Here is a 5,630-nt window from a genome sequence, read left to right on the forward strand (position 1 = left end):
ATTTTGTATGTTTAATTAGTTTAGATTATTTATATTATTATTGTTTTAGTTATCAAAAAAATTTATATGGAAATTAGTGTTTAATTAGTATGGAAATTTTATATGTTTAATTAGTATATAATTTAGATTATTATTATTAGTATATAATTAGTGTTTAATTAGTATGGAAATTTTTTATATAATGTTGTTTTTCAGTTTTTTAATGGATGTATAGAAGTTGTGTTTTCTGTTTTTAGTGTTAGATTCTTAATTAGTATGAAATAGTATATAGATTTTTGAAATAGTAGAAATGTTAGAAATTTTAGTTATCAAAATCCAATCATTAAAAAAATATTACTTTTTGCGGGCATATAGCTAGTATTTGTTCTCGACGATGCCCGGCCCGCATCCTCGCCGTCGACTCGTCCGCGACGACGTCCAGCCGACCCATGTCTGGGACTGGGCTCCGCCGGGCTGGCACTGGGAGGTGCTACCTGGAGAGGCGCGCCGCTTGATGAGGAACCCGGCCCCGGGTCCCGTCGTCGACCCTGATCTCGTTTGGTGGCATTCGCATGGGCCAGTTTCGGTGCGGAGGGACCCGGCCCCGCCGGAGGTGGTACGTCGCCGTGTCAGGGAGGAGGACGAGCACGTCCATCGCTACATGGTTGCGTTAGAGGGCGGCAGGTTCTCCAATACCTCGTAGTATCTTCGGGGATCTCACTTCAGCTATGATCCTGTGAGGGTTCCTTCTCTTTGGGTGTCCACTGCCCGCACCGCAGGAACCGCGAGTGTCCTAGATTCTTCTGTAGTATTCGATCTTTAATTAGCTAGCCAGTGATGTACTATTCAATATTATATATTATTCGAGACGATGTATTCGAGATTATATCTATTATTCTAGACGAAGTATTCGAGATTATATCTATTATTCGAGACGATGTAATTTGAATACTAAATTGTTTTATATTTCTTTTGAATTAGTTAAATAAAAGCTATGGCAGACAATACCGACAGAGAGGGAGAACAGACCATGTTCGATATGATACGTGGGCCAGATGATGATCAGAATGAAGAAGATTATGACGGCTCCGAACTTCTAAACAACACCGGAGAGGGTGATATGATATTCGATCGCGACGACCGAATTGATGAAGTCATGAACTACGATTATGACGATGACGAAGAACATGTTGATCCTGAAACAACAAAGACCGACGAGGTATATATATTTATATAAGCAGGTATCTGGTGATCATCACATGTTTTAAATGACTTGAAGATATATTAACGAATCGATCTTTGTTCTTTCAGCCATCCGGATCGAGCAAATCTTCAGGCAAAAGGACGAAACGAGGCCCGAACAAAAAGTTGAAGGAGGGCGTAAAGTACAATATCGAGGCAGTCAGATCTAATGGCGAACCATTAGCGCCTAAGAAGATTGCGGACAAGTTCGTTCGTCAGTGCGGAGTTTTTGTGAAGGACAAACTCCCGATCTCCCTTCAAGAATGGAGAGAGCCAGCAAAAGACAAAAGACAAAAAGGCAAAGAGGACGCTGCTCCACGTCCAGATGTTACTTTTGTCGACAAGAATCAAAAAGATCTGCTTTGGGATACTCTCATGGAACATTTCACCCTACCAGATCATTTCACAGAAGAAGATGTGTAGAAAGTCAAGGACGCTGCTCTTAGGAAGATGGCGGTTGCATTCAAGAACCACAAGAATCATGAATAGGACAAGTATGTCAAGGGAGGAAGGAAGACTCCAGTATTCGAGGGAACACTAGAGAACCAACGTGCTCATTGGGACGATTTCGTGAAATTCAAGGATTCGGAATTAGCTAAGGAACGGTCGAGAATAAACAAGAAGAATGCCGAAAAAAGGATAAGTTCCATAAGCTGGGGCCAGGTGGCTATGCGGTGGCAATGCCTAAGTGGGATAAGTCTGAGAAAGAGATGGAGGATGCAGGTGCCACTCCGGTTACTAAGAGCTGGCCCCCCAGGGTCAGGACTTGGTTCTATGTGCATGGGGGGGGGAGTTGGACCCGAAGACAGGCAATGTTTCAACGAGGGCAAGTCTGAAGGGAGCTGACGATGCGATACTTGTTGCAATAGAAGAGGCATGATCGGGGGTGTTCGAGCCCAACAGAGAGAACGACGAGCTTACGCGTGCCCTGGGAAATCCTAAACACCCGGGAAGAACACGAGGCAAGGGCGCTATTCCGTGGTATGAAGGGTTTTCAGACTGGAACACCGACTACAGAACTCATGCGAGAAAGAAGATTGCGGAGGAGAAGAAGAGGAAGATGGAGGAGGAGCAGAGGAAGCGGGACTATGAACGCCTTCAAGGCCTAGAAGCAAGTCAAGCGGAATTGGTAGTCAAATTCCAGCGGCAGCAGGAGCAGATCGACTCACTTACCCAGCAAAGGGGGTCTCAGCAGCTGCAGCAGCTAGCGAATGATCCAGCATTGGATAGCACCGCCCCATCCATGCCGAGAAGCAGCATGGGTTCCGCCCCGGACGACGCAATGCTGGGTAGATACCCCGTGGATGACATCACGGAGAACACTAGCTGCGAGCTACACGTCAAAATGAAGAACATATCCATGAAGGTGGCGGACGCCGTTGCTTTTACAAATCCCCCCGAGGCAACCTTCCATTGCAACCCGATTCCAGCGGGCTATGCTCGTGTCTTGGTTGATGAGGTGGTGGACCCATATTCGGAGCTAGAGCTTGACATTCCTGGAGGTGACGACGAGCGCTTTCTCGGAGAGGCCAACCATCGTATCATCCTATGGAAAAAGGATTACATCATCTTTCGAAGGCCACCGACACCGCGTCAGCCGACTCCTCGTCGAGGTCCGCCACCGAGTCAGCAGTCTCCCGCTCCTGCAAGTCCACCAAGTCCGGCAAAGTGTCAGGCCACTCCTCCTCCAAGTCCGGCAAAGTGTCAGGCCACTCCTCCTCCTCCCAGTCCGCCACAGCGTCAGACGTCCAGTCCTCCTCCAAGTCTGGCAAAACCTCAGGCCACTCCTCCTCCAAGTCCGGCACAGCTTCAGGCGGCCACTCCTCCTCGTCCAACTCAGCCCCGTCAGCCGTCTCCACCGCCTCAGCAATCGCAGAAGAGACACCCTGCAGCTATGGTGCGTAGCGGTATGAGTCGAGGTAGTACAGAAAGTACAGGCGGAGGCAAGCGATATAAATATGGTCCAAGCCTCACGCCTCTTCCGCAGAGGGCTTATGACAGGTCCGAGGAGGAAATCGCAGCCATATCGAAGTCCGAGGTGGAAGCCCATTTTGCACCGAAACCGCCAACGCCGCCAAGAGAGAAAGTGCCTGGGGAAACGATTGACCACTTCATTCGTATAGGTCAACCACCAGCTCCCAAGCCTGTTGACACAAACTATGAGCGCCACATCAGGAAGTTAAATCGAGCACGTCTACGTAAGGAGGCGAGCTCGGGATCGAGCAAACAAGAAGCAGCTGTTAAAAAATGTGGGAAAACCATTCCCCAGCTGGGAGAACAGGCGGCGCAATCGATCCCCTCGCTTGTTGTGCCAACAACACATGATAGTACGCACGCCCAATATTATTGTGGGCAAACAGTTTACGTTCCTGAGGTGGGCAATGTGGTAATAACGGAGGACCATATAATGCAGGCTGAAGTTCTCAAAATCACTGTTGGACAACTCCTCGAGATCGAGCCCATGCCTGTGCTTAGAGAGGATGAAATAAAATGGAAATATGTCTGTGGCCAACCTTTGGTCGAGCCAGACAAGGTCAAGAACCTCCCAACGAGAATGTATGAATTGCATCAATGGTACATGAACATTACCAAGATTTCCGATCGATTGTCCCTCATGGTGAATGTCAAGGAGGGGCATTACTACCATGAGAAAGCTGTGTTCGTTGAATATTCTGAACTGTTTCAGTTATACAATCAAGACGCACTCGACAAATCTATCGTCAGTTGCTATTGTCTGTAAGTGATTTCTTTCTGTAATTTAAGTCTCAAGCTAGCTGTAGTGATCCTTTTGATCAATCATTACCTGTAATTATCCTCACTATATATTCTTTTCTATGGTATTATATGTAGGATGAAGATGTATGAAATGAGAAAAGGTGGACGCTATGGCATTGGGTTCATTGACCCAAACACCGTTAATGAATACACATGGAAAATAGATGCACGTCATCAAAAGGCTGTAGAGGACAGCATGCTAGAGTTCTTGAAGCGCCTCAAATACAATGAAGATATACTACTTCCTTACAACTTCTAGTGAGTCACACTGTCTTGTACTACAAATTCTCTGTTTTTGCCTACTAGCTAGCTACATGTTTTTGCTTACATATGCCCGCTTAATTAAGACATGCAAACGTGTGTGCATGCAGATTTCACTGGGTCTTGTGTATCATTAAAGTTGACGCCGGAAGAGTTGAAATACTGAACTCACTACTCAAAGAAAAAACTGACTATAACATCTTGTTTGGGATAGTCAACAGGTAATTTCAATAATTATTAACTATATATATCGGCCTATTTAGTTCTTCATTTCATGATATGAACTATTTAATAACCCCTTTATTCATTTTCTTTGTCGGCGGGCAGGGTTTGGGCAAGGTTCATCAGCGTCACGGAAGGCGAATGGAAAGAAAAGCTTAAATGGGGAAGACCCAAGGTAAGTAGTACTAGCTAGCTAGCTAGCTGCCATCTCTTTAATTATCATGCTTGATTAATTATTATCTGATCAAATTCCATTCTCGTAAAGGCCCTGAAGCAGGCGCAGGGGACTGATCTGTGTGCATTCTGCGTTTGCGAGAACATTCGCATGATGGCGTCCGAAAGGAGCAGATCTCAAAGACAGGAATGGGTACGCTTGTCAAAACACTATTCACAATTTTTACACCATTATCGATATCTAGTCACACAACTAATACACATGCATATTGATCTCCTTCTTAACAGTTCAGAGAGGTGCGGGCGAAGCTCCTAGAAACGGAGCGCGTAGAAGCACTTCAAGAGGAAATAGCGGGATTTTTGCTCGACCAGGTCATAAATCCGAAGGGAGAATACTATTACCCGCTACCGCCCCCATGAAAACCACTTCCAATTGTCATCGTGCTCCGAAGGCACCAATTAGGCTAATGCCACTGGCTCCAAAGGCAACATGGATATGTAGAAGAAATTGTATATAGCTATACATGTGTGTATGTGTGAATTAATTAATATGATGGTTTGTGAGACATTGATGATATATATATATGCATGATTGGTTCTACATGTGTGTAGGACAAATGTTTCCTACAAGCAGTGGTAGTTACCACCACTTGCGTTTTGTATGTTGTATGTAGTATCTTTTGGAACCGAGAGTATGTATGTGTAGTATGTAGTATATAACAATGATTAGGTAGTATATATACTAATTTTTAGGTAGTATGTACCATCTTTTGAGTATGCTCATTTTTACGTACAAATATGTACGTATTTTACAAATATAACAAAAACTATGGGCTCGTATGCAATTTTTTCATGTAACTTGTTTTGAAATATCTTAGATATAGTATATAAACATATTTAAAATAATAAAATAATATATATAGTACCACATGGTAGTATATGAGACATGTGGGGTAACTACCACCGGGTGGTAGGAT

The sequence above is a fragment of the Triticum dicoccoides genome, chromosome 5B (genome assembly GCF_002162155.2).
Source record: "Triticum dicoccoides isolate Atlit2015 ecotype Zavitan chromosome 5B, WEW_v2.0, whole genome shotgun sequence".
NCBI classification, from domain to species: domain Eukaryota; kingdom Viridiplantae; phylum Streptophyta; class Magnoliopsida; order Poales; family Poaceae; genus Triticum; species Triticum dicoccoides.